Here is a 17,924-nt window from a genome sequence, read left to right as displayed (position 1 = left end):
TAATCAGAATATTATGACTACGTAATACTAATTGTTATTTTATAATAACAATTACTTGGGTTTTTGGATGCGTAATTACGCTTAGTAATTTACTATAACACACTAGTTAATCTTGTTGGACTTTCTACCTTGTTGGACTTAAGTCCACCCTACTCTAGCTAGTGGACTATTTATTTAGCCCAATTATTAATGGTTAATGACCCACTTATATGTAGGACAAATGCCCATTTATAAGAGCCAACATACTAGCATTTTTACTTACCATTATCTTTAATGTTGCATGAGATCCCAACATAAACACCAACTTTAGACAACCATTAACCAAAAAGAAAAAGTTGTCCCCCACTTGTCCCCCCCCCCCAAACCAACGGCCATGAGGGCCTCCCCACCCCATTTTCCACTATAAATACAAGCATTAGCTCACCCATTTCACACTTGATCTCATTCACAATTTACACACACTTACTCTCTTATTTTTTCTCTAGTCTTTCTCGCTCTAAAAAGTGTAAGTATTAAATTTTCTTTCTCTTCTTCTTCTTCTTCTCCTAGTCACGAGATCATCATCATCATGTGAAGATCAAGCTTTTTAGCTTTTAAGATCTTGTTACATCTTGTAGATTTAAACTTGGATTTGAATCCTTCAAGAACATGGAAGATTCAAGGTTTCTAGCTTTGAATCTTCACTTATTTTGTAGATCTAAATCTTTTAGCTTATAATCTCTTTATTTTGTTGTAAATATTCAAACTTGTATTTGTGATCTTCATGTAACTTGAAGATCTAGCTTCATGCTTCAAGGATCTTCAAGAACAATCAAGATTCAAGCTTTCTAGCTTTGAATCTTCATTACTTTTGTTGGATCTAAGTTTTCTAACTTATGATCTCTTTTATTTTGTTGAAAGATCAAAACTTGTGTTTGTGGTCTTCATGAAACTTGAAGATCTAAGCTTTATGCTTCAAGATCTTCAAGAACACCAAAGATTTAAGCTTTCTAGCTTTGTAATCTCATAACTTGTGTGAAAAGGATCCAAGCTCTCTAGCTTAGGGTTCCATTACTTTATTTGATCAAGTTTTTGTTCATACTTGTTTGATTGAAGAAAAGTTTGTAGCTTTAGTTGTAAATAGAACTTGTATTTGTGTTAAGACTAAGAATATGATGTAACATTGGTTCATCATCCTTCTAAAACTCTTAAGTGAGTTGTATTCTTACTTGGTCTTAACATATTGTGTGCTTATGGTTGAATCTTGGTCAAAGTGATGCTAACACATCAATGAGTTGTACACTTGAAGCTTACACGCATCAAGGATGAGAACCGTGATGAGCATCAAGCACCAAGAAACCCACCGGAGCACATGTTTGCTGTTTTTTGGGGTCTGATCAGACTCCAAGACTTCTGTAAAATTTATTTTCAGATAGTTCGTTTCGATTATATGATTTTTCGTTTAGGCCTCGCCTAAATCCGATATATGGTTTAGGATTTATAGCCTTCCGAAACTCACTACGCCTTTGTAACGACATGCTGAAAATTCTGACCTACTCGCACTTAAACCGTCGCCACGGTCAAACGAAGACGAGTTAGGTTCTGAAAATTGGTCAGTAGTTAGAGGACTCACATACAGAGTCTTGGCCACTGACAACGTGTCTTTTCGATTTGTATAGAGGTCGTAGCAGCTGATCGAATTCACCCTTTTGTTTCGATCTCAATTCTTGTGAAACTTACTTAGCTTTTATGAATGATGAATGATGATGATGATGATGATGACACTTAAACTTAATTTATGAACTTTTAAACTTATGGGGACAACATACTGACCTAGTGACCTTTAACTTAGGTTGACGACTGATAATGCTAAAAACAAACATATATTTCATAGCATTATCCCTCAAGAAAGACAAGCTTTTAGTTGCAATTGTTCTATTTACAAGTGATATTCGTTTAAATATTAAAAGGTGAAGACAAAAGACATATTCGACGATTTAAAGACGCAAACGACCAAAAAGCTAAAAAGTACAAAGTACAATCCAGTTGGTTCAAATTATTGATGAGAAACGTCTAAAAATGGCAAGAGTACAAGCCGCAAAAAGCAAAGTACAAGATATTAAATTATACGAAAAGGCGTTCGAAAATCCGGAACCGAGACATGAACCAACTTTCAGCGCGCGACGCAACGGACCAAAAATTACAAGTCAACTATGCACAATAATATAATATAATATATAATTAATTATATATATTATTATATATTATAATTATACGCAGCCCACATTTTGGATTTGATCTATGAGCTAGAATCTAGAGCTCCGCACTCGCGGAGCTGTGATGAATAAAACCTCCGCACTCGCGGAGTACAACAGTTAACCTATAAACGACCGCGCATTCTGCTCGATGAAAACACACCTTTTTCTATCTATCTATCTACGATATATTTATATTTATATGTTATAATTTTAATTTAAGTTTAATAATAATAAGGTTATAGTGGCGAATGTTTTAAGTTTGAAAGTCGAAACTCTGTCGGTGTAACACTACGCAATTAATACTCATTGTAAGTTATGTTCAACCTTTTTAAATTAATGTCTTGTAGCTAAGTTATTATTATGCTTATTTAAATCGAAGTAATCGTGATGTTGGGCTAAATATTAAAGACGGGGTTATTGGGCTTTGGACCATAATTGGGGTTTGAACAAAAGACCGACACTTGTGGAAATTAGACTATGGGCTATTAATGGGCTTTATATTTGTTTAATTGAATGATAGTTCGTTAATTTAATATAAATATTTACAATTGGACATACCTATAAATAACCACATACACTCGATCGGACACGATGGGCGGGATATTTATAAGTACTAATAATCGTTCATTTAACCGGACACGGGGATGGATTAATAGTCAATGGACTCATTAAAATAGGGGTGGATTACGTACAACGACACTTGGCGTAATTGTTAACAAAGTATTAAAACTTTGTTACAGTTTAAGTCCCCAATTAGTTGGAATATTTGACTTCGGGTATAAGGATAATTTGACGAGGACACTCGTACTTTATATTTATGACTAATGGACTGTTATGGACAAAAACCAGATGGACATATCGAATAATCCAGGACAAAGGACAATTAACCAATGGTAATAAATTAAAATCAACACGTCAAACATCATGATTACGGAAGTTTAAATAAGCATAATTCCTTTATTTTATATCTTATCGCACTTTTAAATTATCGTAATTTTATTTACTGTCATTTTATTTATTGCAATTTTAATTATCGCACTTTTAATTATCGCATATTAATTATCGTCATTTACTTTACGCTTTAAATTAAGTTATATTTATTTTTAATATTTGATTTTAATTGTGACTTAAGACATAAAATCGACAAACCGGTCACTAAACGGTAAAAACCCCCTTTTTATAATAATAATAATATTACTTATATATATATATATATATATATATATATATATATATATATATAGTTTAAAATATAGCGTTATACTTGGCTAGCTTCCTGCGGAACGAACCGGACTTACTAAAAACTATACTACTGTACGATTAGGTACACTGCCTATAGTATTGTAGCAAGGTTTAGGTATATTACATTCAATAAATAAATAAATAACTTGTGTAAAATTGATAATGCTAAAAACGAACATATATTTCATAGCATTATTCCTCAAGAAAGACAAGCTTTTAGTTGCAATTGTTCTATTTACAAGAGATATTCGTTTAAATAATAAAAGGTGAAGACAAAAGACAGATTTGACGAATTGAAGACGCAAACGACCAAAAAGCTCAAAAGTACAAAAGACAATCAAAGAGGTTCCAATTATTGATAAGAAACGTCTCGAAATTACAAGAGAACAAGATTCAAAACGCAAAGTACAAGATATTAAATTGTACGCAAGGACGTTCGAAAATCCGGAACCGGGACCAGAGTCAACTCTCAACGCTCGACGCAACGGACTAAAAATTACAAGTTAATTATATATATAAATATAGTTAATTATATTAATTATATATATATTATATTTATAAAATAAATCGTCGACAAACAAAGAGCCAAAAGCTGGTGAGCTGTATTTACAAACTCCGCGACTCGCGGAGTTTGAAGGCAAAATTGGCCGCGAGTCGCGGAGCCCCAAAGTTTGAAACTCCCTATAAAAGCAACCGAATTCTGAGCATTTTTCATCCATCATATATCCATCTCTCTATCAATATATACGTAAATATATATATTTATATTTTAATTTTAATTTTAATTTTAATTTTAATCCTAATAATAAGGGTATGTTAGCGAATGTTGTAAGGGTGTAAGTCGAAATTCTGTCCGTGTAACGCTACGCTATTTTTAATCATTGTAAGTTATGTTCAACCTTTTTACATTATTGTCTCGTAGCTAAGTTATTATTATGCTTATTTAATCCGAAGTAATCATGATGTTGGGCTAATTACTAAAATTGGGTAATTGGGCTTTGTACCATAATTGGGGTTTGGACAAAAGAACTATACTTGTGGAAATTAGACTATGGGCTATTAATGGGTTTTATATTAACTAAACAATACCTTGTTAATTTAATATACAAACTTATAATTCGACGTATTTATATATAACCACATACGCTTGACTGGGTACGGTGGGCGGGATATCTATAAATACCAATAATTATTCATTTTACCGGACACGGAACTGGATTAATAGTTAATAGACTTGTTGAAACAGGGGTGAATTACATTCAAGGGTAATTGGTGTAATTGTTAACAAAGTAGTAAAACCTTGGTTTACACGCAGTCGATAACCTGGTGTATTCATTAAACAAAGTATTAAAACCTTGTTACAATTCGAATCCCCAATTAGTTGGAATATTTGACTTCGAGAATAAGAATAATTTGACGAAGGCTTTCGCTCTTTATATTTATGACTGATGGACTATTATGGACAAATTTGTATGAACATATTAAATAATCCAGGACAAAGGACAATTAAGCCATGGGCATAAAACTAAAATCAACACGTCAAACATCATGATTACGGAAGTTTAAATAAGCATAATTCTTTTATTTCATATTTAATTTCCTTTATTTTATATTTAATTGCACTTCTAATTATCGCATTTTTATTGTTATTGTATTTAATTGCACTTTTAATTATCGTACTTTTTAATTATCGCAAGTTTATTTTATCGCATTTTTATTAATCGCAATTTCATTATCGTTATTTACTTTACGCTTTAAATTAAGTCTTGTATTTATTTTATATTTTACATTTGGTTTTAACTGCGACTAAAGTTTTAAAATCGACAAACCGGTCATTAAACGGTAAAAACCCCCCTTTTTATAATAATAATATTACTTATATATATATTTGTATTTTTATAAAAGTAAACTAATATAGCGTTAAGCTTTGTTTAAAGATTTCCCTGTGGAACGAACCGGACTTACTAAAAACTACACTACTGTACGATTAGGTACACTGCCTATAAGTGTTGTAGCAAGGTTTAAGTATATCCATTCTATAAATAAATAAATATCTTGTGTAAAATTGTATCGTATTTAATAGTATTTCCTGTAAAAATATAAGCTATTTTATATACTACTCTGCTAAAACATCAAGTATTTTTGGCGCCGCTGCCTGGGAAACGCTTAAAAGCCGGAAGCGCAACGCTAATATAAAAAAAAAAGATTTTTAGTTTACTTTTATTAAAATTCGTTTTTATAAAAGTACGTTTTAAATATTCGAAAATATAAAAAGAAAAACAAAAATTTATATATTTTTAAGAGTTTGTTAAAAGTTTTATAAGTTTCTTTATTTTTATTTTAGTTTATAAAAATATAAGTTTTATTTAAATATCTTTTATTTATATAAAAACAGAAAATTAGAAAACATAAAAAAAAAATAATAAAAACGTCAAATTTTGAACTGCACCCGAGTTGAATTTTTGAACCCCGCGACTCGCGGGGTTTGCTGCTTTAAATACCGCAACTCGCGGAGCTTTTCTGACACGCGACAGAACCCTAATTCAGCATTAATTACGGGTATTTATTAATTATTATTATTATAAACCATAATTATCTATTATTATTATAATTAAGTTTTATTTTAAAATTTCTTTTTATTTAATTTGTTTTATTTAGTTAAATTAGTTTAATTAAATTATAAAATTAGTAGTTTTATTAAATAAATAATATAAAAATAATATTTTTATAAAAATTGTACTTTTTACAACTTTTTGTATATTTTTATATTTTGTCTTTTTTTTAATTGTTTTAGCGTAATATTTGTATTTTTAGCTCATATTTAGTTTTAAACTTAGTTTTTGCCATAGTTATTTTTACTTCTAGATTTTTAGGCTTTGCCGTAGAATTCCTTAAGTGCTTTTTCTTTAGACTAAGATTTAGGTACTTTAGAATTTTGCGACGCCTTTTTAAGTTTTAGTTTCTTTTTAAGTTATTTCCATTTGGGATTTAGTTTTTTCTGTAAGCTTTAATATTTTTAGACACCTTTTACCAATGTATCAATTATCATTCCAATTAGTAATCTCAATTTGCGATTATAATTTTAAGTTAGTTGTAGTAATAAGGTTAGGTTAGTCAAGTGTTTTTAAGTGTTACAAGTTTCTTTTATTTTTCCGTCACTTTTTATTTTTCTTTCTTATTTTTCTTTTTCGATCTTTTTCCGACGAACTCTTTTTCTTTCTTATTTCTCGCTATTCTAGTTTTAGAACATAGATTTTTATTCTACTTCTTATCTAAATTTCTTAAAATTACGAAAATTTATTTTAAGTGGTTAAATTGATAGACATCAAAATTTTCTGGTTCGTAGTAATAGTTGGATTTGTACGTGGACCAAACGAATCCTGCCCCTCTGCTGCATCTTTTGGCTATTCGAAACGTGGGCAAAATCAGAAAAATCTATTGATTGGATAACTTATTATAATTTTTCTTTCCTTTTAAAAACTAATAGGATATTCAGTGAATGCACCGAGCAAGACGTTCACCACCTTTTGTACGTTCACCACCTGTAACTAGATCAAGACATTTAACAAATATTACTGCCGTTGATTTTCCTTTAGAATCGTCATCCAGTCGACCAAGTACTTCAGTTCAAATTTCCGATAATCCATTTTTTGAACCCGACCTCACAATTGAGAATCCGGAGAATATTCAGGAACGATTCGTAGATCCTGAACCACTAAACTTTCCTCCGGAACCACCAATCATTCCAACAGAGATTGTTGAGGAACGAACCATTAAATCAGAATCCTCTAGTGATTTCGATTCAACAAATTCAATTATGGAGAATCTGGAACCTTTAAGTATGGAAGACCGAATGAGAGCTAAACGCACTGGCCAAGGTCACGCAATTACTCATCCAGACATTAATGCGCCAGATTATGAAATCAAAGGACAAATTCTACACATGGTGACTAATCAATGCCAATTTAGTGGTGCGCCGAAGGAAGATCCAAATGAACATCTACGTACCTTTAATAGGATCTGCACACTATTTAAAATCCGAGAAGTGGAGGATGAACAGATATATCTCATGTTATTTCCCTGGACTTTAAAGGGAGAAGCCAAAGATTGGTTGGAATCGTTACCTGAAGGGGCGATTGATACATGGGATGTTTTAGTTGAAAAATTTCTTAAACAATTCTTTCCTGCATCTAAAGCCGTAAGACTTCAAGCAGAAATTGTTACGTTCACACAGAAGCTAAATGAAACTCTATATGAGGCGTGGACTAGATATGGAAAGTTATTAAGAGGATGTCCGCAACATGGTTTAGACACCTGTCAAATAGTACAAATATTTTACCAAGGATGCGACATCACTACAAGGAAAGACATAGATATAGCAGCTGGTGGTTCTATTATGAAGAAAACCGAAACTGATGCTTACAAAATTATTGATAACACTGCTTCCCACTCACATGAGTGGCACCAAGAAAAAAATATCGTTAGATCATCTAAAGCAGCTAGAGCCGATTCTAGCCATGACTTAGATTCCATTTCCGCAAAGATAGATGATGCGGAGAGACGAATGGAAAAGATGACTAAGGATATTCACTCAATACGAATTAGTTGTGAGCAGTGTGGAGGACCACATTTGACAAAAGATTGTCTAAGTATTGAATTAACAATAGAACAAAGAGAGAATATTTCATACATAAACCAAAGGCCTGTAAATAATTATCAGAATAATTATCAACCGCCAAGACCGATTTACAATCAAAACCAGAATTATAACCGAAATATTCCATACAACAACCAACAAGGTCCTAGCAATCAACAAATATCCAATAATACTTACAATCAGCAAAGACCTAATTTTCAAAACAAACCACCACAACAAACCGATGATAAAAAGCCGAATTTAGAAGATATGATGACGAAGTTGGTTGAAACTCAAACGCAGTTTTTCACATCTCAGAAACAAACTAATGAACAAAATGCTCAAGCATTTAGAAATCAACAAGCTTCCATTCAAAATCTGGAACAAGAAGTAAGTAACCTAGCAAGGTTAATAGGTGAAAGAAAACCGGGAAGTCTACCTAGTGATACAAATGCTAACCCCCGAAATGAAACAGCTAAAGCTATTACCACAAGAAGTGGTACAACGCTTAAACCACCTGAAATACCTGTAACTTCTGATGAAACTATTCCTACTCCACAAGAACCACAACCTGATCAAGATAAGGAAAAAGAACCGGTAGTTGAAAAGGTTAATGAAGATAACACAGTTAAGGCTAAACCTTATGTTAAACCATACCAACCACCACTTCCTTACCCGAGTAAAATGAAGAAAGAGAAACTTGAAGCCGAGCAATCCAAATTCTTGGATATGTTTAAACAGATAAATGTAAATCTTCCTTTCATTGATGTGATTTCAGGAATGCCTAGATATGCTAAATTCTTGAAAGATCTAATCTCAAATAGAAAGAAAATGGAAGAACTCTCGGCTGTTACTATGAATGCTAATTGTTCAGCAGTACTGTTGAATAAGATACCAGAAAAATTATCTGATCCAGGAAGTTTCACAATTCCATTTTTCTGGGAAGTCTTAGTTCAATAGAAGCATTGGCAGACTTAGGTGCTAGTATAAATCTAATACCGTATTCACTATACGCTAAACTAGACCTTGGAGAATTGAAACCAACCAGAATAAGCATACAACTAGCCGATAGATCAATAAAATATCCTAGAGGGATAATGGAGAACATGCTGGTTAAAGTTGGTACTTTAGTATTTCCAGTAGATTTTGTTGTTCTGGACATGGAAGAAGATTCTCAAGTTCCTCTCATATTAGGAAGACCATTCTTAAACACGGCTAAAGCAATGATAGACGTGTTCGGTAAGAAACTGACCCTAAGTATAGAGGATGAGAGTGTTACCTTTTCAGTTGATAGAGCAATGCAACAACCACAATCTGCAGATGATACATGTTATTATATTCAAACCATAGATGCACATGCAGAATTATTAGAAGAATTTCCAGAATTACAAGGAACAGGAGAATGTTCTTTAGGAGAAGGTAATGAACCAATTGATGAAGCTGAAATGTTAGCTACACTTATAGCTAATGGATATGAACCAACAACAGAAGAAATTCAAATGCTAAAAGAAGAAGACAGATATCGATATAAATCATCGATAGAAGAACCTCCGAAATTAGAGTTAAAGCCACCTCCAAACCATTTGGAATACGCTTATTTACATGGTGAATCTGAATTACCTGTAATAATATCGTCTTCTCTTACTGAAAATGAGAAATCACAACTCATTTCTGTGTTGAAAGCTCATAAACCAGCCATTGCATGGAAGATTCATGATATTAAAGGAATAAGTCCTTCGTATTGCACACATAAAATTCTTATGGAAGAAGGTCATAAAACGTATGTGCAACGCCAACGAAGACTAAATCCTAATATGCAAGATGTAGTTAAGAAAGAGAATATTAAACTGCTAGACGCAGGTTTAATTTATCCAATCTCTGATAGTCCATGGGTAAGCCCAGTTCAATGCGTACCTAAGAAGGGTGGCATGACTGTCATTACAAATGAGAAAAATGAGCTTATTCCTACTAGGACTGTAACAGGATGGCGTGTATGTATTGATTATAGAAAATTAAATGACGCCACCAGAAAAGATCACTTTCCCTTACCTTTCATAGATCAAATGTTGGAAAGATTAGCCGGAAATAGTTACTATTATTTTCTAGATGGATTTTCCGGATATTTTCAAATTCCAATAGCACCCGAGGACCAAGAGAAAACCACATTCACATGCCCTTATGGTACTTTTGCTTATAAACGCATGCCATTTGGACTTTGTAACGCCCCTGCAACCTTTCAAAGGTGTATGATGGCGATTTTTCATGACATGATAGAAGAATGCATGGAAGTTTTCATGGATGACTTTTCAGTCTTCGGTGATACATTTGAATCATGTCTAGTTAATCTGGAACGAATGCTTATTAGATGCGAACAATCAAATCTAGTACTTAATTGGGAGAAATGCCATTTCATGGTTAAAGAAGGCATCGTTCTTGGTCATAAAATTTCAAAAGAAGGAATTGAAGTGGATAGAGCTAAAGTAGATGTAATTGCTAAACTTCCACATCCCACCAATGTTAGAGGAGTTAGGAGTTTTCTAGGGCATGCCGGTTTTTACCGACGTTTCATAAAAGATTTTTCTAAAATTGCCACTCCTATGAATAAACTCCTAGAAAAAGATGCTCCATTCATCTTTTCAGATGAGTGAATCAAATCTTTTAATATTCTTAAAGAGAAACTCACTAATGCACCGATCATGATAACACCAAATTGGAATCTACCATTGGAACTAATGTGCGATGCAAGTGATTTTGCAATGGGAGCCGTTTTAGGACAAAGGATTGAAAAACGATTTCAACCTATATATTATGCTAGTAAGACGTTACAAGGAGCACAAACGAACTATACAACTATTGAAAAAGAACTCCTTGCTATTGTCTTTGCTTTTGATAAATTTCGATCATATCTCGTTCTAGCAAAAACGGTGGTCTATACCGACCATTCTGCTCTTAGATACCTATTTTCAAAACAAGATGCTAAAACAAGATTAATCCGTTGGATATTACTCTTACAAGAGTTTGATATTGAAATCCGAGATAAAAGAGGAGCAGAAAATCTCGCCGCTGATCATCTTTCTCGTCTTGAAAATCCCGAATTAGAAGTTTTAAATGAATCGGCCATACAAGACAACTTTCCTGATGAATATCTATTGAAGATAGATTATAAAGAAATCCCATGGTTTGCAGACTATGCAAACTACTTAGTTTGTGGATTCCTTGAAAAAGGATTTTCGTACCAAAGACGAAAGAAATTCTTCAGTGATATAAAACACTATTTTTGGGAAGATCCACATCTGTTTAAAAGTTGTCCCGATGGAATAATACGCCGATGTGTATTTGGAGATGAAGCTAGTAAAATTTTAAACCATTGTCACACAGGACCAACAGGAGGGCATTATGGGCCTCAACTAACAGCAAGAAAAGTTTATGATGCTGGATTCTATTGGCCTATAATTTACAAAGACGCACACCTTCTTTGCAAATCCTGTGATGCATGTCAAAGGGCCGGAAAAATAAGTCAACGTGATGAAATGCCACAAAATGTCATCCAAGTATGTGAAGTATTTGACATTTGGGGTATTGACTTTATGGGTCCATTTCCAAAATCTCATAATAATCTATATATACTCGTAGCCATTGATTATGTATCTAAATGGGCGGAAGCACAAGCTCTCCCAACTAACGATGTACGAGTTGTAGTCAACTTTTTAAAATATCTTTTTGCAAGGTTTGGAACACCGAAAGCTTTAATAAGTGATCGGGGTACTCATTTCTGTAATAATCAACTTGAGAAAGTTCTTAAAAGATACGGAGTAACTCATAAAATCTTCACCGCATATCATCCACAAACAAGTGGACAAGTTGAAAATACCAACCGAGCTTTAAAACGTATTCTAGAGAAAACCGTAGGATCAAATCCGAAGGAATGGTCCATTAAATTGGAGGATGCACTCTGGGCTTTTAGAACAGCCTACAAAACTCTAATTGGAACCACACCTTTTAGACTTGTTTATAGAAAAGCATGTCATCTTCCAGTAGAAATTGAACACAAAGCATTTTGGGCTTTGAAGACATGTAATCTTGATTTACATGAAGCCGGACGTCTACGATTAAGTCAACTAAACGAATTAGAAGAATTAAGACATGAAGCATACGAAAATTCGTTAATCTATAAAGAAAGAACGAATAAATGGCATGATAAAAGAATCAGAAGTTCAAAAGAATTTAAAGAAGGAGACAGAGTTCTTCTTTTCAATTCACGATTCAAGCTATTTCCTGAAAAATTGAAATCAAGATGGTCTGGACCATTCATAGTCAAAAGAGTTTTCCCATACGGAACGATAGAATTAATAAATTCAAATGGGATTGAATTTAAAGTTAATGGTCACAGAGTTAAACATTACATACATGGTCCGATGGAAGTTGACAACGAAGTTAATCACAATTTCGACACCACAGCTAATTAAGTGTGGGGAGAATCAAGTCTTTAAAGGATAATATGTATTTCTGTTAGAGTTAGATTGTTTGTTTTCATGTAGTTCTCGAAAATGGAACCCGAATGGTCTTTCCCTAGCAGACCCTAAAGAACTAGTCTTCTCCCCCCATTCTGAATTTTTATTTTTTTAGGTTTTTACAAAATGAAGACTGCCTGTGAACTAAACCATGGTCTAATGCTACACGCTTTGATCACTAAACGTAATAATGACACCCTACCGAGTGAAATAGTATCAGTAATCAGAGAAAGAATGGACGGAGTTAGAAAAGAATCCAGATGCGAAGATAATAAGTTACAATTTGGTAAAGGAAAATCAAAATCCGCAGCGAAAAGAAGAGCACGGCACCTAGAAAGATGTCACAAATGCGGAAAATGGTCACATGGAGGTAAATGTTCAAATAATCAAACCTATTCAAACACCGAATTTGTTACTTTATGCAGAGACGGACCGTTCATATGTTTAGAAGAAAAGACACTGAATGCTCGAGGTTACGCCTATGTAGCCATGGAAAACCAATTAAACCGACTATCTTATGAATGGGATAGATCATATAACTAAGAATACTATCTCACAGGTAAGTCTGTACAGTCTTTATTTTTATTTTTATTTTTAACCATTTGATAATAAACGCTAATTTGTTCGCTATAAAGTATTAAATTGGTATTGAATAAAATTAGGTTTGGCGACTGAAATTATTGATATCATTCAAAAATTTATTACATCACTGCGAAATTTAACGTTTATTCTTAAGGTATAAATATCTTTAATCAATCAACCCAAAATATTTCAAAAATTCGTCATGAGTTAAATTAGGTCTTGGAACCGAAATTACTTTACCGAAAAGAGGAGCGCATATTTTTGATAATATTTGATTGATAAAAGTGGGATAAAAAGCCAAAAAGATTTTTAAATTTTATTTTTACCATGTTTTTAAAAATTAATATTTAAATCTTAAATTAATATTGTAAACTTTGTAAAAACAATATATTTAAAATTGTAAATATTTGAAAAATTAATATAAGTTTGGTGTGAATTTATAATATGAATTTTTAAATTAAGTTTGGTGTGAATTTTTTATTTTTAAAATATGAATTTTTAATTTTATGCATTTTAAATTGTAAGTTTGGTGTGATTTTTTAATATTAATTTTGAATTTTATATTTAAATTGTGTGAATTTAAAAACAAAAATTTACTTTATCTCATTAAGTTAAAAATATGATTTTTAAAATTCGTCGTAAGTTGAAGACTAGGTCTTTGAACCGAAATTACTTTACCCAAGGGAGAGACGAGAACTTTTATTATCATTATTTTTAATCTTATTGAATTAAAGTATGCCAAAAACATTAAAAAACCCAAAAATCTTAGCTTTTAAAACAATCGCTACAAAAAGACAAATTTTAAAATTTTGTCGAGGAACGGACTAGGACAGCGATCCGAAACGACCTCGTCCTAAATAACAAGGGAAACAAAATTTTAAAAATTAATTACTTAATTATTTTATAAGTTAAAGATTAAAAAAAAAACAAAAAAAAACAAAACAAACTCCGTGACTCGCGGAGTTTGAAGGGTAATTCACAGCGAGTCGCGGAGGGATCGGATTACAGAAAAAATAAAAAGAGCTGAAACAGCTCAGTCCACACAACCCACAACACAAAACACAGCGAAAAACTGCCGAAAATACACGAAAAAAACCCCCAAAATCACAATTTTTAACCGTTAATCATCAAATCTTTTACTAAAATCATGTTGAGAAGGATGCTATCAAGGAATTACTCAAGAAAAACGGTAAATTTCTACACCTAAACACCATTTAATCCGAAATTAGTGTTCTTGAGCAATTTTTTCCCCAATTTGATTTTGATGCTTTTTAGTGTAATTAGGCTTAAATTGTTTATGTATTATGCTTGTATAACCTAGATTGATGTTGTTTAACATGATTAGAAGCCTTAAACTTCAAATTTTGAGTAATCTAGGGTTTGTGTTCTTGAGCAAATTTGGGGCTTTTTGATATAAACAGGTTATGGCCGATTTTTGTCATGAATTATTGCTATAATAAGTAGTGTAACATGTCTAGGTAGTTAAATGATCCAAACTTTGAGCCTAAACATGATTTTGAGAATTAAAGTGGACTTTTTCAAGTCTAAAATTCATGAACTTGATTTTTGAGAGATAATGCCATTTGAAACTTGTTTAATTGCTAGTAATGATTATTTTGACATGTTATTTGAGTTAAATGCTTATGAACTTGGCGAACATTTTCGTATATGCTTATTTGAAAAAGTGTAGATTTGATAAAAATGTGAAAATGAGCTTAAGTTTGATATAAATTGATCATGTCATTGTAATTATTTTGATTGATGATTTTGCTGACACTAATGCATATTTGGATGCACAAAAATTGTGTTTGATGTGTTTTGCAGACTGAAAGGGGTGAATCTTCATCCCAAGCTCACAATGCTCCTACTGAAAATGCGGAACAACAGGAGGTGGATAGCTACTACAAGCAAGATATACCTCATCCAATCATGACATTTTCTGATATGCACTTGGAAGAGTTGCACCCGAACCTGAGATTTGACAGACTTTGGATAGATTATCCAAAATACCAAAGGGGTTTGCATACTCTTCATTCTAAAGTTGTTGAGGTACCGAGGGTCATAGAATGAGGACCCTTAGAAGCTGTAGAATTGGCCGGGCCAATTAGGGAATTACTTGTACAGAGGTATGGTAATTCTACTTTTAATGACTGGGTACGTTTATTCACCATGCGTAGACCTGTATATAAAGTATGGTGTGAAGAATTGTTGTGTAGTATAGAATTAAATGATCGGGTAGCTAGTTTAACAGATCGATCTTTTATTAGATTTTTGTTAGGAGGTTCGATGCGCCACATGTCTTTACTAGACATGGCTCAGACTTTACGTATATATACGCCTGAGGAGTTAGCATCTGCCGATTGTAGAGGGTTGATACTAAATGGTAGAAAGATAGATGAAAATTTTGATACACACCGTGTGTGGAGTCAAATGACAAGCCATCACCGATTCAAAGGGGGAAATTACTCTTATTTGGATATAGATAGAGCTGAATTAAGAGTGATTCATAGGTTTTTAGCTAATTCGATTACACAAAGAGGTAAGAACAAGGAAAAGGTAAATGAACAGGATTTGTTTTACCATATGTGTATTCGAGACCCACAAAGCGCTGTAAGTATACCTTATTGTGTGGGTTATTATTTATCAGCTATGGTTAGGGGGATGAGACCGCATAGCATAATAGGAGGTGGTATTTTTATTACTTTGATTACTGAATATCTCGGTGTGGATATAAGTCGGGGGGGATTATTAGTCGAAGAACCAGAACCCCGCGATACTATAGGTTTAAATGTATACCATGGTGCGAAAGTTTTGAAGAGGCGAAATAACGCCGCAGTACAATACCATGGTAGACATCCACAGGTTGAGAGAAACCAACAGCAAGGTAATGTAGGAGGGGGAAATGAGATGCAAGAAATGCAAAGGTTTATAGCTTCACAGGAGTACGAAAATGCTAGACAGAGAGCATTTGAAGATTGGCAAGTTCATCAGAACCAAATCATAGCTCATTGCCAACATATAGGTAGAAACTATATTCCTACACCAAAACCCATATTCCCTCCCTGGTCTATGGAGATGCAACCACCGTATCCTACGTATAACCCTGCCGAAGCATTCTATAGCACCTATGGTTATGCTTGGAACCCATATTGGTACCAGTATCATCCCTAGTCTACTTAGTTTTATTTATTTTGTAATTTGTAATGTTGATACGTTTAATACTTATGTTAATATTGTAATAGTTTTTATAATTTTCTAACTTTTATTCTTAGATTTTAATAATTTTTGAATGTGGGGTAATATACCAAACTTCAAAAATATGTATATATGTTTGCAGTTTATCTTATGTACACAACAGGGTAAAACAACGCATTTTCAAAGACTGGCATTAAGTTCAGCAAAAGCAACTAATTTTGACGACAAGATGCAAAATATATGTGAAATAACAACAAGACGGAATGAACAAATGATGTGCACCATTTATCATTCAGCAAACAAACGCCAATATATTTGGAAACTTTGGTAAAAATTTAATCATTTTCACACAAATCACCCTCAATAATTTAAATTGTTACTGATTTCTTGCAAATGAGGGCATTGCAAGATCTTAAGTGTGGGAAGGGGTTAAATTCTTTCGGATTTTAAAATTTTTATCTTAAACACTGGGTTACCATTAAAAATACTAGTAAAGCAGTAGTTGTATTAGAATCTAGTGCTCTCTGATAATAAAGAACAGCCTAGTCTTATATACTGACTACCCAATTCTAGTAAAATTTTTCAAAATTTTCAATTAAATGAACTCAAAATCATGTTTATACATATTTATAAACGATAAAACTAGGTTTTAACACCGAAATTATTGTAACCTCGGAAAGGACATAAATTGAGAAACAAACCAAAATGTTAAAATTCATTTAAAATGGAATAGAGGACGATAAAAAGGAAAATAAAAGCCAAGTGTGGGAAAATTCTCCAAGTTATTCAAAACATATATCACATATTTCTGTAACAAATAACTGAAAATACTTTTGCTTTGGACTAAACTAAACTGTTCTACCCGATGAAAGAAAGGAAAGATGGATCTACACGATGAATCAATTCCATCATTAAAAGGAAGTAAAGTCTTCCGAAAAAGACACGCGCTTCTTGATTTAGGTCATGAAGTTGTCGTCCAGACCAGCTGTAGGTTGACGAAAAATCTAGAAAAGTCATCACTAAAATCAGCAGGAAATCCACGGACCTCAGCATTAAACAGGGTCGCCAAGTGGTCAGATTTATCCTAACCATGAGAAGGATTTATCTCGTACAATGGGGGGCACCATGCAAATTAGCTGGATAAGACTAATGAATCAGATCCCCAGGAAGGATAATCTCCTTAAAAGATCAAAAATCAGCTTTTAAGTCTGATATTACTCAATCCTTGAGATTGACCTTAAAGATTGAGAATTACAAACTCATGGAATTCAATGATATCTAAACTCGAGCTTGAACGAGAAAATATTTTGATTAAAATTACAAACCGATTTGTTTTCTGAAAACCCCATTTTCAATGCGTTCATTACCATTGAACGTAAAATCCTAGGAATTCACCTGGAATTCATTAGGTCACCTGAACTAAATCGGGTGTCAACCGTAAGAACGGTGGTTGCATAGTGGTCAAAGACAGGACCTTGTGCCAGACCGAAAAATTATAAGGGTGAGCTTTACTATTGCTCC

The sequence above is a fragment of the Rutidosis leptorrhynchoides genome, chromosome 4 (assembly GCF_046630445.1).
Source record: "Rutidosis leptorrhynchoides isolate AG116_Rl617_1_P2 chromosome 4, CSIRO_AGI_Rlap_v1, whole genome shotgun sequence".
In the NCBI taxonomy this organism is placed as follows: domain Eukaryota; kingdom Viridiplantae; phylum Streptophyta; class Magnoliopsida; order Asterales; family Asteraceae; genus Rutidosis; species Rutidosis leptorrhynchoides.
This window is presented reverse-complemented; position numbering follows the sequence as displayed.